The 20,411-nt window shown below is 32.5% G+C and overlaps 1 long non-coding RNA gene across 1 annotated transcript in view; it reads right to left on the bottom strand.

Annotated features, from left to right (window-relative positions):
• Window positions 1–647: 647 nt before the first annotated feature.
• Window positions 648–20,411, bottom strand: part of LOC114678681 (uncharacterized) — a 34,420-nt gene continuing 14,656 nt past the window's right edge. The window contains exon 4 of the long non-coding RNA XR_003730143.1: window positions 648–939. This is a non-coding gene — a long non-coding RNA (uncharacterized LOC114678681). The remainder of the gene's footprint in view (window positions 940–20,411) is intronic.

Here is a 20,411-nt window from a genome sequence, read left to right as displayed (position 1 = left end):
TATAAACTAGATTGCTGCTCAGGAATATTTAGAATATTTCAGATAGTAGAAATGGCATAGTCTTTGTGTATGGTGTGTCTTTAGTACAATTTAGACCACCATTTGTCCTCAAGTAGGTCTATTTAAAGTATAATTGACTGCCCTAGCAATTATTGTGAATAGCAGCTGTCTGCTGGTAAAAAGGCATATATGTAATGAGGGAGAAAGGATCAAATACATGCAATAGAAAAGAAAAGCATAAAGAACATATCTATATGAGGTATTTTAGTCCAGATTTTATATTTGAAAGGGACAAGGCCTATTAGCCATTTCCAATTAGGGACTATAAAAAAATGAATGAAAGTACTCATCTATTTATGAAAAGCAGCTGGGACTCCCTAAATCCAAAACTAGCAAAAGTTGATTTGTTCTAAAATTGTTGCAGCTTACAACATTTCATTTATTTTCATTAGCTATGTTAGGGCTTGTGAAAACCTTTCTTGTATCATGTACCTTCTGCAACACACAAAAACACCTTGCTTTGTTTTTCTCCTAAATAGCTACGTAATTAGGTAGATTATTTCATGTGTCTATGCCTGTGTTTGCTGAAGAGAACAAGCCAGATAAATTAGCACTTAGCAGAACTCACAATAGCACATAATATGCCCTTGTGTTTCATATAAAGCTTTATTTGTCATTCACGGCTGGTTGGCAAAACTGACTTTGCTTTTGAAAATGACAGGTGGTACTCTGGTGAGCTCTGTATGGAGAAAAAAACAACGTTCACCAAGACAGTTTCTGTCAATAGCTTCCATGATTTTGTATTCAATCTGGGCCTGTGTTTCTTCTAAAGTTCTGTTTCATTTGCATCTCTTAGGTCTGGCATCACCAAAGCTCTTTAACAATTGGGATTCTATACCACAAGGCTACAATCGCAGGCTTCCTCTCTTCTCCACAGGCCTGATTAAAAGACAGGTGAAGTTCAGTATATTTCAATAAGCCTCAACATTCCATGTCAGGAATCAATAGCCCTCCTTCTTTTTTTAGGGGTTATTAAATTGCAGCTGTAACATTAGCCTTCTTTATCTAATTGATTGTCTTTTCACAGGGCTAAGAAAATCAATAGCAGTCAATGGGACTGCCCTGTTTTTACCTAATAGATGTTTTCTCCTAATTGGCTGCCTGGGTGGCTTCACCGAGCTCAGTATGTTTTCAGAAGTCCACAGTATGTTGCAACCCTTGTAAACTATTTTACCCTGTGCAACAGTTATTGATTTTATAATGAAATCTAGAAAAATCAATAGCAATCAGGAATATAGATCAGGATTCCTAGGTACGTTATGACAAAGGGCAAACTCACTTTGCTACCACTTCAAACTGTGATTCAATTAAACTTGTCCTTAAAACATTACATTTTCCAAAGATTTTGATCAAAGTCACTTGAATAGTTGTCCAAGACCTGGCTCAAAATCTAAGAATCAAAAGATGCTAATTTTAAAAATACTATACAAGTTTTTAATGGGCTATTTCCTTACAAAATGAGATAAGTCAAAATTATTAAGGGTAAATGATAAATTTTCTAGGGAAAATGTGACCTATCAAAAGTCATTGTACACAATACAGTTAACTATATTAATTCCTGAGAATTAACAATAAAATGTATAACTTTAAGAAAAAAGATAGATTTGGTTGACTTGCCAAATTCTTTACATTTATATGATCTCAGTGAGCAACACTGCCCCAATATGGGCAAAACACAGGTGTTTTCCAACTGGTCTGACATTATAGAATCTGAGTGGAATTTGCATTCCTTCTCTGAATATTATTAGATTTTTGACTCTGAATCTATTTTGAACACTTACCTGTATAAGTAAGACAATGTTATAAATCAGTCTGTGTTATAATCAGACTACAAATTTCCTAAGAACACAACCATTTCTGTTAAAAAAAAAAAAAAGAAAAATTCACAAATTAAAACACATGAATATTAATTATGGCTTTAAAAATGTTCAGTTTCTCTCTGGAGAGAAATAAATGGTCTCTACTCCTAACAGGCAAGGAGAATTGCTAACCTCTTATATTTGTTCTTGCACATTTGCTTTGTGATTGCTGACTTCTATTGTTTGTTGCTCAGTTTTATACAACCCTGATTTTGGAATCTCAGTTTTCTTGACATCTTGAATTCTAGGCTGGATATATCTTTCAGATATATTCTTAGTATTCATTTTTATTCCCACTCTGGATAACATTTTCATGTCTATTCTTAAATCCTACTTTTTAAATTCATATTTAATAATAAACCAAAGAGTAAAAAGGCAGACATTTCTGTATAAGGCTTGCAATTTTGTGAACAATTCTCCTTTTTCTTTTGTCATAGTAATAAACTGAACATTGTCATATCTCAAACTAGAAACCTTGGTTGCAAAGCATTTTCATAATACTTTCCAGATTAGCATGCATGTAGCTTAGTCTTTATCATTCTTCACTGACTTGACATGCCCTGCTAAAGAGTCATGCCATTTAATAGGCCTAACCATGATGGGGATGACAGTTCCATAGTCAGTGACAGTCAACCCATATCTGTGGAGCTGTCTTCTGCTCTAAAATCACACATTTATGGTATATTTCGATTTGACCTCAGTTCTACCAGTTGATCCTCCATTATCTGGAATATGAATAATTAATTAAATAAATAAATAACACCATAAACAAACACTCTTACAAGAACAGGACTTTCACTCATATATACTATTGTGAAATAATACAGAGTCAAGAAAATACCAAGTAAAAATCTTTTTATTTTATCAGGATTTATAGAAAGGGGGATAGGTGTTGAGGGTGGGGGAGAGCATTGACGATAATGATACCTTTCTCAAGCTTAACAGAGACTAATGTCACAGAAAAGCACCAAAGTGTCAACCAGACATTGTCAATACCTTCTAAATGCCTCAGAAAATAAAGCTGTTTTTTCTAGTTTAAAGAGTAAGTCAGGGTCTTTCCTTGCATTGCAGCATGGACTAAATAACAACAAAAATTGGGGGAAAAAAACAAAAAACAGTTAATTTCCAGTTTCCTTTCCCCTGGCCTATGGCAGTTTGTAATACCCCTGACACTGTGCATTATGGTGTGCGTTTGCTCTCCTGTCTCCTTTTTTGTAGATTCTTGGGACAGAGCATGATAAACTAATTCATGATAAGTATGAATGTCATCTCTCCTAAGCACAGTAAGATTTAATAAAGATTATTACCTAATGCCAAAAGTTGAATCATTAATAGAAAGTTTAGATCTCTCATAGAGGTCTTGGAATTTTTCAGGCTCATTTTATATACAAACTGTTAAGTTTTCACGGCATTCTGGAAGTAAGAACACTGATGACTGTATTTAGAAGGTTACAACCAAACATAATAGAAATAAGTATACAGGAAACTAAAATATGTCAGTTTTTAATGGGAGATATATATAGATAGATATAGATATAGATATATCTATATATATAGAGAGAGAGTTGCTGTTTTATTGACCAAAGCTACTTACAAATGTGTGCAGTGCTTTTTGCCTAAAATAATTTCTGACTTGCTTTTTGTGCTAGTCAGGGCCTTACACATCATCAAATGTGTTAAAGTTTATGAGCCAGTAAATTAACTTTAATTACCCCAATATTCCTCCTCATTTTGATCAGTAAATGGCAATGTGGACTCCTGAAGCAAAGAAAAAGCAAATCCTGCCAGATCTGACTGTCAGTCTTTGCCATCAGAAGATTTTGGCTGGACCCTCTTTCTATTTCTTTCATTTATGCATGCGGTATTCAATAAATCAAACTCATTCCTCTTTTATCCCCAGATTGATGAGAGCCCTTTACAAACCAAAACACTATTTTAAGCCTAAATCTAAATGAATTAAACATACATGTGGATGCATTGTATATATGTATACATATATGTGTATTTAGGTATATGTATATAGATAAATATTTCACTAACTGGATGTATGCACATGTACATACATATATTCATATAATAGTTACTAAGACTATTTAGACAAGACAAATTTTAATGAAAAGTTTATTCCCCCTACATTTACACTGAAAAGTTAATAGCAAATACAAAAATGATATTATCAAGTTATAAAATAATGTTCACACAACAGCCACTACTTCATCTCCTACCCCTACTCCATTAACACCATCACTCTCATAATTATTGTTATAAATTCAATGTGATTAAAGTTTTAATGATAAGGATGGTGATTTCATGGCTTATTTCATTTGAAGGACTGTAGCTATCTTTTTATACATTTTCTCACCTCTCAATTAACCCAATTCAAGAGACATCGTTAGATCTCAAGACATTAAATATTTGTATCAGAGAGCAGGGGTAAATGAAGGGAAACACTCATCCTTGTTCTTTTGTTCTTCTTTGAGTGCCCTTTTTAGGATTGGAAACAAGTAAACTACGTTGTAATCCAAATAATTGACAAAATTTTACTTGCTTTTTTAAAACTTCTCTACATACAAAAATGGATCATCACCCTTAAACTTTTATGGAATTGCATTTTCACTTTGGAGAAGAGGAAAACAGTTTTAAACTAAGCAATTCTGCCTGTAAGCTTAAATTGAAGTCTTATATTTCAAGTCTTGTGTGTCAGATTAGAAACACTATCTATCACTCAGTCATTTTATTTGTATTTCTAAAACAGGATGCTTATTATGCTTTCACCAGAAGCATATGAATTGGTGACTGTCATGCAGTTATTCACTAGTGCCTGCCTCACCATAATCTGTAAAAGAGCAGCTTCCAGAGTAAACAAGGTCATAGGAGGTGGCTGTAAATGGACAAGGTGCACAGCCAAGGAGATGAATGAGATACCTTAAATGCAAGACCTTATTGCTCCTCCATAGAAGCTAAGTAAAAACAGTGTATTCCATTTGGATTGTCTTTCCTCTTCTTCTGTTTTCTCCATTCATATTCTTTGCTAGATGAAAGCCATAGGTAATTTGAAGAATATAATCATTCGGAAAACATGTTTATTATGCCGAGAACTAAGAGGAAGAACCCTTAAAGAATAAATAAGAATAAGGGATTTATCTGAGATCTCTGGAAAAAAAAAAAAAAGCTGGATAATTTAGGAACTGAGACAAAACGATGACAGTGTCATGGCTAAATTCTAACCTCTGCAAGCTGGATTGTCACAGGTTATTGAAAAGCCTGTTGGCAATAACACAGTCTGTCTTGAGTTGGAAATAGTTACTGAATACAGGTCTCTCTTTGACAACATAATGAGCCATAATTGTTACAACACTTGGACTTCACATGAAAATTAGAGTAACCTTATGCAGTATCAATCCTGAAGTGGGTGTTCATGATTTTTAAATATTTCTTAGATTTTTGCATCCAAAAGAATTATAAATCATTTGTCTAGCTGGTGTATCAAAAGAGAACATGTTGGATCATGGCCCTTAAATGAACATAGGCAAGATATTAAAATAATAAAAATAATTTTTCCAATAAATTTCTTTATAATCTGCTTGTATCACAAAGGGAGCATGATTTCAAATGAAATTTATAGTTCCATTGGAATACAAGCTGTGACAAAGACACTTTTTGACACTATGTTGATGCCGTGTATATGTTGAAAATGGAACTAATTGATGCCGTGTATATGTTGAAAATGGAAATAACACCTCCCGGAAAACTGACATTGAGAGATGTATCAGAATAACTGAAGATTAAAATCCATTCCACCTTTCATGAAAAATCATTTATTATTTTAGGGATTTGATTCCATGTACACTAGAAGGTTGGTGTGACATGTAAAGACATAATTTGTCTTTAAATATGAAATAAAAATAAATGCTCTGTAGAAATGAAAAAGAAAAGCAAACTCTGCTTCCAACACGGAAAGTGACAGCTATGTAGGCTTAAATCCCCACAAGATCTATTATTCCTTGGATCTCTAGAGATTAAGACAAAGTGAAAAGAAGTGGAAAGTGCAGGAATAGTGCAGGGGGTCAGAGTAGGGCAGTATGATGATAGCGCAAAGTGAAATTCCAGATGTTCTCTTACTTCTGAAGGGCAATCATTCTGTCTTAAAAACCTCAACAACTTATATTTTCCAGTGTATTATTATTATTATTATTGTTTTAATATAATTATAATGTTTAATATGTGTGATGATTTGGTGAAATATTTGATGGGAGTTCACTAGCATTATGTATTCATTCATTTAATATATACTTATAGCACGCCTAAACCTCAGATAATCTTCCACATACTAGGTAAAGATCACAGTCTCCACCCTCATAAATCTTACATTATAAAAGGTTATTTTGAAAAAGCATATTGTCATTATTAACAAAAACTCACTGTTCAATGACCATGAGCAAGTCAGTATGTCTCTTAGTCTCAGTTTTAGACTCTGTGATATGTGAACTATTTTTCTACTCTACTTCAGCACATATTATTTAAATAAGTATGTGTTAAGTATCTATGATATGTTAATATAACTCTGTCTGGTAGTCAATACCATAATCTACCACTTTGCTATAAGTCAGACCACTTTTCAGGTTGTTGTTATGGTATTAGTACTCTTCTGTAATCATACTTGCAAATCCCAAATTATTTGAAATTGCTCTCCATTTTCAATATCCATAAGTCCATCAATGATCAATAACTATTTATTTCTGTAAAATTATTTTTGTATTCCATTTTTATGGCAAACATCCTTTTCAAATATCGTGAATAACTTCTTCAAAAGGCTCAAATTAGTATCTTTAGAAATTTCAAATGATTTTCCAAGCAAGTTTTCTTTCATACTAAGCAAAATCTACCAAGCAATTGAGATTTGCCTGTATTCTCTACTTACCTAAATTTTGTAACATGTCTTCTTTAAATAAATGAATATATTCTGTTTTGAATTTATTGTAACAGTTATTTTTATCTAATGGATATACAGATTCAATAGAGGAAACTAGGAAAAATCCCCTGAAATCTAGCAGAATCAAAATTATCTATAAGAACACCGTGAATTATAATAAATGTTCATTTTTAGTGAATGAATTCTCAGCTTAATTTTACACTTACAAAAACGGGGATAATGACATATATATGAAATATTTAAAATGCACCATTTTAAGTAAGTAGATTGATGAATATTGAAAATTCTATACCCTTATATAACCATCATTCCAATCAATATCTGGAACATTGATATAATTTCAGGAAGCCCCCTTCCGTTATTTTTAAGTTAACACCCACTCCCACGTTCTACCCAAGACAACCACTGATTTCCGTCACTAGAAAGTATGATTGCCCTTTCTAGAGTTTATATATATGAAATCATGCAATATACACTCTTCTATGTCTGGCTACTTTAGCTTATCAAAATATTTTGAGACTTATGTTGATGTGTTTATCAATAGTGTGTTCTTTTTATTGTTAATTAGTATTCTATTATATGAAGAGAACACAGTTGTTTATCCATTCACCTGTGGAAAAACATTTGCATTGAGCCAAGACTTGGTATATTTCATCTTCTAAATTTTAATTATTCTAGCATGTGTATGTTGCTAACATGCATTTTGCTGTGACCTAGTGGAGTATTTGTTTGTGTTTATCGGACATTGATTCTTTTGTGAAGCACTTTTTAAAGTCTTTTGCCAATTTTTATTGCATTGTCTTATTAATTTTAAGTACTATACACATATTCTAGGAGGAAGTAATTCTTTCAGAATATATACTTTTTTTCAATTTGTGGCTTATCATTTCATCTTCTTAATAGCATCTATTGAAGAGCAAAAGTTTTTAATTTTGATGATATACAAAAATTTTCATTTTTTTATTATTAGTACTTTTTGTTTTCTAAGAAATGTTCTTCTACCTCATGGTTGTGCAGATTTTCTCCTATGTTTTCCCCTAGAAACTTTGTACTTTCTGCTTTATATTTAGTTATATGATTTATTTCAAAACAACTTACTTTTGCATATGATGTGAGGGAGGGGCTAAGGTTCATCATTTTCTTCCATACTAATATCTAGTTGTTTCAGTACAATTTGTGAAGAAGACTTTCCTCATTGATTTTGATATGTCCCTTCAACAAAAATTAATTGACAACATGTCATATCCCTTGAATTCCTTACTCTGTTCCACCAATCTGTCTGTTTGTATTTTTTTTAATAGTTGATTATTTGTGGTCTTTTGAATGTCTATATATGTTTCACAATCCACATGTCAATTTAGAAAATTTTATTTTTTTTACTTTTTTATTATACTTGAAGTCATAGGGTACATGTGCACAACGTGAAGGTTTGTTACATATGTATACGTGCCATGTTGGTGTGCTATACCCAATAAACTTGTCATTTACATTACTTATTTCTCCTAATGTTATCCTTCCCCCTTCCCCCACCTCACAATTTAGAAAATTTTAAAAAACAACATGGGAACTTGGTTGAGATTGGTTTTATTTTGCATATCAATTTCCAGAAAATTTGTATTTTAATAATATGGGGTTTTTCTAATCCATTAATACAGTGTATTCCTCCATTTATTTAGATCTTCTTTATTTCTCCTACCAATATTTTCTATTTTTTAGTGTAGATGTTTGCACATGAATTTTCATATCAATTCCTACTTAATATTCTTAAAACTACTATAAATTTTAAAATTTATCTTCAAGGTTTTCTTTTCAAGATATAGAAATGCAATTGATTTTTTTGTATTGAGCTTATATCCTTTGACATTGCCAAATACACTTATTAAATTTAGTAGTTTTTTTAAATAGATTCCTTAAGATTTTCAACATAGACAATCATGTTATCTATAAATAGGGACAAATTAGAATGCTAGCTTTTCAAACTTTAATTGTTTGCTTTTATCATTATTTTTCAATGACACACAATATTTATATATATTTATAGGGTATAGTGTTATAGAAACATATATATAATATGCAACAATAAAATCAGGCTGATTAGCATATACATCACCTCAAACTTCTATCATTTGTTTGTGTTGGGAACATTCAAAATCTGCTCTTCTATTTGAAAATATACAATAAATTGTTAATTATAGTCACTGCTTAGTGCTATGGAAGAACTTATTCTTTCTATCTTACTGTACTTTATTATCTGTTAACCAAACTTCATCTTTCCCTCCTCCATCACTTCCCCTGCCTCTAGTAACCACTAGTCTACTCTCTACTTCCATGAGATCAACTTTTTAGCTTCCATGTATGAATGAGAACATGTGGTATTTACCTTTCTGTGCCTGGTTTATTCCACTTAGCATACTGACCACCAAGCTCATCCATGTTGCCAAGAAGGATATAATTTTATTCTTGTATGGATGAATAGTATTCCATTGTGTAAATATAATATGTTTTCTTTATCCATTCATCTGTGGATAGACACTTGGGTTGATTCCGTATCTTGGCTATTGTGAATAGTGTAGACACCACTTTGATACATTGATTTCCTTTCCTCTGGATATATACCCAGTAAAAAGATTGCAGGAATATATGGCAATTCTATATTTAGTTTTTAAATTTTTCTTTATTGTAATAGTTTAAACCTTCAGTACAATATGTAATGGAAATATGAAAAAACATCCTTGCCTTGTTCCCAACTACTGGGGCAAGATTTATAATTTCAATGTTAATTATGTAGTTTTCATAGATTCTTTTTATCAGTTTGAAAAAAAAATCCCTCCTTTTATTGATTTGCTGAGTTATAAATAAGTGTTCAAATTTGTCAAACAATTTTCATGCATCTTTTGAAATGAACACATTCTTTAATAAATGTGAAGATCAATATTGATTGATCTTAAATGCTAAACAAACTTTTGTAGAATAAGTCTTACTTGCTTATGATCCACCATGCTTTCCTATCTATTGTTGGATTCCATTTGCTAACGTATTCTTAAGGACTTTGTTTCTAGGATTATTAGAAGTATTGGTCTCTATTTTTTTTTTTTTTTCCTATTTTGGCTTTGCCAGATTTTGGTATCAAGGATATGGCAGAATCATAAAATTACTTTTGATTTTGATTTTCTTCTTTAATGGAAATCTCTGGTGAAGTTAGCTTAGTCTAGAGTTTTTATGGGAAGATTTGGTATTATTAATTGTATTGTTTTAATAAATATTAAAGGTTTGGTTAAATTACGTAGTTTTCTCCAGTCAATTTGGAAAATTATACTTCTCAAGGATTTTGGCCTTTTCATCTTTGTTGCAAAAGTTGTTCATAACATTTTCTTATTACTCTTTTTGTGCCTGTCAGATCTCTAATGATATTTTCTCATTTATTTTTGATATAGGTAATTTATACTTTCTCTTGTTTTTCCCTTCATTGGTCTTTCTAGGGTCTTTATCAGTTTTTGATTTGTTAATTTTACTTATTATCTGTTTTCTATTGCATTGCTTCCTGCCTTGTAATTATTTCTTTCCTTCTACTTACGTTGGGCTTAATTTGAATTTTCCTTTTTGTGACTGTCTTCTTCCTTCCCCTCTTTTTTAAAAATAATTTTCAATTGTTTCTCTGGAGCTAATCATATGCATCCCTCAGTTCTTACTTCTGACTTGACATTGCCCATTTTCCAAATGTAATAAATTTAGTGTCGGTCTAATGACAACAATTTTTTCTCAACATTTGTTCATTAAAAAACATTTTTATTTCTTTCTTATTTTTGAAAGATATTTTCCCTACTTACAAGATTTTAGGTGACATTTTAGCATGGTTTTTAGCAGTTAGACTAAGAATTGCTTAACTACAGGTTTTTGTTTGTTTGTTTGTTTGTTTTTGGTACTTTATGTTTTAGGGTTTTGCTGAAATCTTGAGTCAATCAGTAAATATTTTCATCAAATTTGGGAAGAATTTGGACCATTACTTATTCAAAATGTTTAGCACAGTTTGTTGTTATTCTTTTCACTATTGAGACTTTTGGAAATATGTTTTGACTCTTTTTTTATCTTAACTGTCTGTTCATTTTTCTTCAATCTCTTTTATCTCTTTTTCAGATTGGAGTATTTCTATTGATCTTTTGTAAAGCTTAGTGACTCTTCCATCTGCTTTCTTCAATCTCCTGTCAAGCACTTTCAGTGATTTGTTTTTTCATTTCTGTCTTATAATTTTCAATTCTGAAATTTCCTCTTGAGTTGTTTTACACAGTGGCTGTGCTGATATTCTCTGTTCCTCACTAAGACCTTTAATTTTCTGAACACTTTATCCCTTATTTCTGTAAACATATTTATAATAGCCTCTTTAAAGACTTTCATTGCTAAATCCAATGTCTGGGCTATCTCATTGTTGACTGCTACTGAATATTGCTATGAACTTTTTATTTTTGATTCTAGGTCACATTTTCCTGTTTCTTTCCATGTGTTACTTACTTCACATTATACTTTGTTGATGACATGTTTAGAAATTCTAGTTCTATTTTGTTCGTCCGAAGGAATTTTTTGCATTTGTTGGCAAATCTACAACTGGATGATCATTTTGAACTGATTGCAGCCGAATTATGCTTTTTTAGAGCAATTCCATAGACATCTAAGTTTTCTGAAGTCTCTCCCACTTGAAGAACTAGATGTCCAGAATCCATCTCCCTAAAGGTTTTTCCAGGATTTGATTTTAGACTTAGTTAGAGAAGAGGTAGAATAGGCCTTAATTGAAGACATTGTCTTTACTCTTTAATTCATAGCCTTTCTGGTTCCTAAGCTGAATGCCCAGATTTTTCACAGCGTGTTAACCTAACCATGTCTGCACACTGCATGCACCTGAACTGCAAAGTTTCCTAGCATTATTTAATCTGTACTACCTCTGTGCTTTTCTGTTCCCAAGCCATAGGAGCCACTTTCTGTTAAGTCTTGTGTAGTTTTGCTCTGCTTTTGGCCAAGGACTCACAGAAATTTTCTGATGCTTCTCTCTGCACAGATCTCTACCACCTAGAGCCTTGCCCAGCCTCTTAAGCTACTTCAAACTGTTGGGGTGTGTTTAGACCCTACTTTGTTGTGACATGGCCAAGAAATTATTCCCTGGAGGAGTCTTGAGGATCATAGTCTTGTTCTTTTTTGTCCAATATATTGAAACACATACCTCATGTAGTTAATCAATGTTATACTTTTCAGTAGGAGAGCTAGTCCCATAATAGCTACTGTCATAGCTCAGAACAAAAGTCCATATTTACTATTTGAACATTTTCTACTTGTCAAGAGATAATGACTATTTTATCCATGGTAACATGATTTTTTAAAGTTTGCATTCTATTCTATTGCAAAGGTTTGCATTCTATTCTATTGCAATGGTGAACTCATTTATATATTTCCTCTATGTTTGGGTATGTACATTAAATCTAGTAATTTTGAGTGTTTTCTAAGTGCCATGCATTGAAACAAGTGTTTTACAGACACAAAAGCATGTAATCGTCACAACAAACTTGTGAAGCAGAAGTATAATAGTATTCTTAACATTTCGGATGAGAAAACAAAAGCATGGAGAATTAAAATAATTTACTCAAAATCATCAAACTAGTAAAGTGAAGCCAAGATTTAAGCTCAATTATAATATGCAGTTTAACTCTTCTATGTTCAACTATTAAGCTCCACAACCATTTTGGTAGATAAAAATAATCTCTCACATTTATTAATTTATTAATAAGATGCTTAAAATTTTTCATAGTTTAACTGACCCTATGTGTTTCAAATTTTATGACTTAGATGTTTATCTCATTTGCTCAATGTTCCCTGGGATCTTCATGTTTTATTTGTTTCTGTAAGTTCTTTATGTGTAAAATATTCACCTACCAATCATTTCTTGTTTGCTTGTATACTATCTCTTCTTTTGGGGAAAAAAAAAGATCATATTGTGAAATTGCATAAATAGTCATCAACATGTTTTTAGGGTATTTTTATTTGTTTGATTGATTGATTTAATTTTTAATCTTTCTCCCTCCCATCCCAAATTTTTAGTTGATTTAATGTGATAACAATTGCATTTATAAACCATTTAAATATTTGTAGGTATGTTTCTAAGCTTTCTATTTTGTGTGATTGATCCAGCTATGTTAAGTCTTTAGTACATAGTAGCACATTTTTAAATTTTTGTATTAATACATCTTAATATCTGAAAGTGAATGTCCCTTTTCAGTAATTTTTGTCAAATCTTTGATTCTTTTTGTCTTTTCCACATTTCATTTGAATCTGAGGATAAGTTTGTCAAAGTATCTGTATATATGTCTGGGTATTTCTTTATATTGTATTTCATGTTTACATCTCTTGTTAAAGAATTAGCCTTTTAACTTCTCAGATGAGAAAACATGCATTTCTTCATATACGGTATTCAATATGTTTTAAATTTATACACATCTGCCATTTTTTGTTAAGGTCATTCCCCAGTTTATATTTTTTATAGCTACGGTGAATGTGATTTTCTTCATTTTCACTTTTTACAGATAACTAATAGCATGATGAAAAGTTATTTCATTTAGGATTTTAGTGATATAGCTAGTCAATTTACTGAGGAATTAATTTTTCTTTTAAATTTTAAATTGACTGTCTTGGATGCAATAAAATATATAATATTCTTAAATGAAACAGATTTTATTTATAAATATATTTTTAGCAGATACTTTATTTTTCTTACAAACTTGCAGTGGCTAAAACTTAGAAACGTGTTTAATTACAGTTGTGGTAGAAGACATGATTGTCTAATACAGTCATGTGTCATGTAACAACATTTTGGTCAAGGACAGACCCCATATACAATGATGATCCCTTAAGATTATAATGAAGCCAAAACTTCCTATTGTCTAGTTATATCTTGATGATTAACTCTGTGTAGGCCTAGGCTAATTTGTGTGTTTAAGTCTTCATTTGTTTTACGTTTAAAAAATTTGTAAAGCAGTTAAAGACTTTTATAATTAGGATATAAAGAAAAATATTATATTCGTACAGCTGACCAATGTGTTTGTTTTTTAAGCTAAATATTATTATAAAAAGTTAGAAAATTAAAAATTTTATAATATAAAAAGTTACAGTAAGCTATGATTAATTTAATATTGAAGAAAGAAAACTATTTTTATAAATTTAGTGTAGCCTAAGTATACAACATGTATGACGTCTACAGTACTATACAGTAATGCCCTTGGCCTTCACATTCACTTACCACTTACTTACTTACCCAGAGAAAGTCACAGTCCTGTAAGCTTCATTTATGGTAAATGCCCTATATAGACACATCATTTTTTAAAATCTTTTGTTGTTGTTGTTGTTGTTTGTTGTTGTTGTTGTTGTTAAGATGGAGTCTCTGTCGCCCAGGCTGGAGTGCAGTGGCACGATCTCAGCTCACTGCCACCTCTGGCTCCCAGGTTCAAGCGATTCTCCTGCCTCAGCCTCCCAAGTAGCTGGGACTACAGGCCCATGCCACCATGCCTGGCTAATTTTTTGTATTTTTTTTAGTACAGATGGGGTTTCACCATGATGGCCAAGCTGGTCTTGAACTCCTGACCTCAGGTGATCTGCCTGCCTCAGCCTCCCAAAGTGCTGGCATTACAAGCCTGAGCCACCACGCCTGGCCTTGAAAAATCTTGAGTCATATTTTTACTGTACTTTTTCTGTGTTTAAAATACTTACCATTGTATTACACTGCCTACAATATTCAGTACAGTAACATGTTGTACAGGTTTGTAACCTAGGATCAATAAGCTGTACCATATAGTCTGGGCATGTAGTAGGTTCTACCATCTAGGCTTGTGTAATACTCTCTATGATAGTCACACAATAGCCAAATCCCATGATGAAACATTTCTCAGAGTGTATCCTTGTCATGAAGTGATGCATGACTGTGTTTGATTTTCATGAGCATGTTGCTAAAGTCACATTTATAAAGATAACGTTGGCTGGTAGTTTAAAACATAGTATTTACCATGTTAAAAGTATAAACCCAAAGGATTATAAATCATTCTACTATAAAGACACATGCACACATATGCTTATTGCAGCACTATTCACAATAGCAAAGACTTGGAACCAACCCAAATGCCCATCAATGATAGACTGGATAAGAAAATGTGGCACATATACACCATGGAATACTATGCAGCCATAAAAAAGGATGAGTTCATGTCCTTTCTAGGGACAAGGATAAAGCTGGAACCATCATTCTCAGCAAACTAACACAAGAACAGAAAACTAAACACCACATGTTCTCACTCATAATTGGGAGTTGAACAATGAGAACACATGGACACAGAGAAGGGAACATCACACAGCAGGGCCTGTCAGGGGTGGGGGGTTACGGGAGGGATAGCATCAGGAGAAATACCTAATGTAGGCGATGGATTGATGGGTTCAGCAAACCACATGGCACATGTGTACCTATGTAACAAAATAGCATGTTCTGCACATGTACCACAGAACTTAAAATATAATACAAAATATATATATATATTTTTTTCTTCTATATCTAGTTTCTATCCTAATGATACATGAAATTTACTCAAATTCATTTTAGCATTTATTTGGGTGGTCTCACAGATTGACATCTTTTATTTTATGGTGTGGTAAATTTTATTAAAACGTATGTTAGGCATTCTCAATGTAAACATTAAAGCTTAAAATATCCAAAAATTTTAAACAAAAATAAAATAATTTTATTTTTATTAAACTAATGAGTGTAATATAATGAAATATTATAAAATTAAATTACCTATTGAAAAAGTTCCCTTTATATTTTAAGTATATTATATGTTGTAAGTATATTCTTTTACTCTTTGTCATTTATATTTTCTTTGTTAATGTGTGTTTTTTATTATATTAGTTGTTTTGTCTTTCACAATGTTTTACCTTTTACCAAAAGTGATATCAAAATGCATTTATCAATTTGTAGTATTGTCCTTAACCTGCTTTTTAATTCATACATCTTTTTCTCCTGCTTCATTTAGGTTTATTTTGTTGCTCCCTTTCAAAGTTCTTTAGATGGATGTTTAATTATTATTTTATTTTCTTGTATTTTTACTTGATAAAAAATCACATTTGTGTCTTACTTTGTATCTAGCTCATAGATTTTATGTGGCTTTATTAGTTTTCATGTGTATTTTTTATTTTATGAAAAAATGCTTGAAAGTAGACCTAACTATGAGTTTTCTCTTAAAATTTTTATAACTTACCATTTGTGTTCATCTTCTTAATTCTTAATTTTATGTAACTAGTGGCCACATAATTATCTTGTAAATCTTGCTGTTTGATTTTTGTGGCTTATTACATGCTCAATTTCTATAAATGTACTATGAGTGTTAGCAGCAAAATTATACTTTCTGCTTGAAGGACACTTCATTCAAGTCACATACCTGTTAATTAAGTTAATTAAATCTATTATAATTGTATTTATTGTTTTACTACATGATCTGTCAATAACTAAGAGAGCTCTAATAAAGTATTGAAGTATTACTGTGTTTCTATTATTTTCTTCATTAATTTTTTCTTTGGTTTTCTATACTTTGCTGCTAGATTATTTAGGAAGACTGTATGGGAAGTATAGCTTTCTGTACCTGAATAGTACGAAATGTTATCTTCACATGGAAATCATTATATGTCTAAGAGTAAGCTTATCAGATTACAAATTTTCAGTTTGCACATAACCAATATTTGTAGTCTTCTGATTTTTGCTGTTTTAAGTAGTACTTGATTTATACATTAGGATGACAGATTATTATTGTACTTTAATATGTTTTTCACACTGTGGAAACATTTGAATATTTCTGTGAGTATTGTAACCATATTTTCAATTTCACCTCCCTCCTCAACAATATAGACTTCAAACTGCTCTTCACCTGTGACCCTGCAGGAAAGCCCTGCATTTGTTGCTCACAATAGCATGCAATTCCCAATGTAGCCAGTTCCTCTAAGTTGAAGTTGATCTCCCTGTTATCTGTGCAACACATCAGTGAGCAAAAAGAAGAAGAAATTTAGTGTTTTCTTTTTTTTCTTTTTTTGTTTATTTGTTATTTAACTTTTATTTTAGGTTCAGGGGTACCTGTGCACGTTTGTTATATAGGTAAATTGTGTGCACAGTGATTTGGTGTACAGATTATTTCATCATGCAAGTAATAAGCCTAGTATCTGATTTTTGATCCTGACCCTCCTACCAACTTCCACCCTCAACTAGGCCCCTGCGTCTGTTGTTCCCTTCCTTGTGTACATGTGTACTCAGTATTTAGCTCCCACTTATAAGTGAGACCATGTCGTATTTGTTTTCCAGTTCCTGTATTAGTTTGCTTAGGGTTATGGCCTCCAACTCCATCCATGTTGCTGCAGTGAACAAGAGCTCATTTTTTTTTTTATTGCTGTGTAATATTCCATAGTGTATATGTACCACATTTTCTTTATCCGGTCTATCATCAGTGGGCATCTTGATGAATTCCAGGACTTTGCAATTATGAGTAGTTCTGTGATTAACATAAGCATGCATGTATTTTTATGGTAGAAGAATTTATACTCCTTTGATTATATACCCAGTAATGGGATTGCTGGGGTAAATGGTAGTTCTGTTTTAAGTTCTTTGAGAAGTTGCCAAATTGCTTTCCACAATGGCTGAACTAGTTTACATTTTCATCAGCAACGCATAAGCATTCCCTTTTCTCTGCAACCTCACCAGCATCTGTAATTTTTTGACTTTTTAATGATAGCCATTCTGACAGGTGTGAGATGGGATCTCATTGTGGTTTTGATTTGCATTTCTCTAATGATTGTTGACGTTAAGCATGTTTTTATGCTTGTTGGCCATGTGTATGTCTTCTTTTAGAAAGTATCTTTTCATGTTCTTTGCACAATTTTTATGAGGTTCTTTGGTTTTTGCTATTTTGTTCAAGTTCCTTATAGATATTAGACCTTTGTCAGCTGCATAGTTTGCAATTTTTTTCCTTTTCTGTAGGTTGTCTGTGACTCTGTAGACAGTTTCTTTGGCTGTCCAGAAACTCTTTTGTTTACCGAGGTTCCATTTGTGAATTTTTGTTGTTGTTGCAATTGCTTTTGGCATCTTTGTCACGAAACCTTTGCCAGGGCCTATGTCCAGAATAGTATTTCCTAAGTTATCTTCTAGAGATTTTATAGTTTTTGGTTTTAGATTTTAGTCTAACCCATATTGGGTTGATTTTTGTATATGGTGTAAGGAAAGTTTCCAGATTTAATCTTCTGTATTTGGCTAGCCGGTTATCCGAGGACCACTTGTTGAACAGAGAGTTCTTTCCCCATTGTTTGTTTTGGTCCACTTTTTGAAGATCAAATGGTCACAGGTGTGTGGCTTTATGTATGGGCCCTCTATTCTGTTCCATTAGTCTGTGTGCCTGTTTCTGTACCAGTACCATGTTGTTTGACTTACTGTAGTCTTGTGGTATATTTTGAAGTTGGGTAATGTGATACTTACAGCTTTTCTCTTTTTGCTTAAGATTGCCTTGGCTATTTGAGCTTTTTTGTTGTTGTTGTTCCATATGAATTTTAGGTATTTTTCTAACTATGTGAAGAATGTCATTGATGATTTGACGGGAATAGCATTGAATGTGTAAGTTGTGTTGGGCAGTATGACCATTTTAACAATATTGATTCTTCATATCCATGGGCATGAAATGTTTTTTCCATGTTTGTGTCATCTCTGGTTTCTTTGAGCAATGTTTTGTGATTCTCATTGTACAGGTCTTTCATTTCCTGCTTTAACTGTATTCCCAGGGATTTTATTATTTTTGTGACTATTGTGAATGGGGTTGCATTCTTGATTTGGCTCTCTGCTTAGATGTTGTTGGTGTTTAGAAATGCTGCTGATTTTTGTACAGTGATTTTTGTATCCTAACACTTTGCTGAAGTTGTTTATCGGATCTAGGAGATTTTGCACAGAAACTATGAGGTTTCCTAGGTATAGAGTCATAGTGTATGAAAGCAGAGATATTTTGACCTCCTCTCTTCCTATTTGGATAATTTTTATGTCTTTCTCTTGCCTAATTGTTCTGGCTAGGACTTTCAGTACTTTGCTGTACAGGAGTGGTGAGAATGGGCATCCTTTTCTTGTTCCATTTCTCAAGAGGAATGCTTTCAGTTTTTGCCCACTCAATATGATATTGGCTGTGAGTTTGTCATAGATGGCTCTTGTTATTTTGAGATGTTTCTTCAGTGTCTAGTTTGTTGAGGGATTTTAAACATGAAGGGATGTTGAATTTTAGTGAAAACCTTTTCTGCATCTATTGAGATGGCCATGTGAATTTTGGTTTTAGTTCTATTTATGTGTTGAATCATATTTATTAATTTGCATACATAAACCAGTCTTGCATCCCAGGGATAAAGACCACTTGATTGTGGTAGGTTAGCTTTTTCATGTGCTACTGGATTTGGTTTACTAGTATTTTATCGAGGATTTTTTTTTTCTATGTTCATTAAGGATATTGGCCCTAGACACGCACACTGTGTTGATTAATTCTGTGTCATCTTGACTAGATTCAGTGATACCTAGTTAATTAGTAAAGCAGTACTTCTGATTATTTCTGTAAGAGTGTCTCCAGAAGAGACTGGCATTTGAATCAGTGGACTGAAGAAAAAAGATATCCTCTTACCCAGTGTGGGTGGCCATCATGAAACTGGCTGAGGACTCAAATAGAACAAAAGGACAGAGGAAAGACAGATTCACACTCTCTAGTGTCTTCTGGAATTGACACTCTTCTTCCCCTGCTCTTGGACATTAGAGCTCCAGGTTCTCTGGCCTTTGGACTCCGGAACTCACACCAGCAGCCCCAGTTTCTCAGACATTCAACTCAGACTGAAAGTTACACCATCAGCTTCCCTGAGTTTGAGGCCTTTGAACTTGGACAGAGTCATGCTTCCACAAAAGAGAAGTTATTGCTATCAGTTTTGTATCATTGCTCTGTAATTTCAAATATAATAGGCTGGCCATATGCAAACCGTGTTTTATGGACGCTACTGAAGGTTTACTGTTTGAGCTTCATGACAAGTTTTACAAATTTTGAATGAAGATATTTCTAAAGGGAGGATTTAAAATACTTGTGGTATACTAATATTTAATCTATTTTTTCTCTTCTCTACAAATTAAATTTTCATTTATTTTCACCAAGTAGCTGAACATGAAAGATTAAGCATAATATTCAACCTGAAGTAGACAAAATAATGCCTGCCATCTCCCCACAAAAGATATCCACATCCACATCCGTGGAACCTGACAATATGTTACCTTACATGTCAGAAAGGATATGGCTAATGTAATTAAATTGAAGACTTTAAAAAGGGAGGATTATCCTCGATTATCTGGTGGGCTCAGTATAATGATTTTAAGTCTTTAAAAGGGAAGAATCTTTCCCAGCTGTGGTCAGAGGAAGATGTGGCTATGGAAGAGTAGTTGGAGAGATACAATAATGTTGTTGGCTTTGCAGAAAGAGGAAGTAGGACACAAG

Source organism: Macaca mulatta, chromosome 6 (genome assembly GCF_049350105.2).
Source record: "Macaca mulatta isolate MMU2019108-1 chromosome 6, T2T-MMU8v2.0, whole genome shotgun sequence".
Classification (NCBI taxonomy): domain Eukaryota; kingdom Metazoa; phylum Chordata; class Mammalia; order Primates; family Cercopithecidae; genus Macaca; species Macaca mulatta.
The sequence above is the reverse complement of the archived record's forward strand: the minus strand, read 5'-3'. Positions and strand labels throughout refer to the sequence as shown.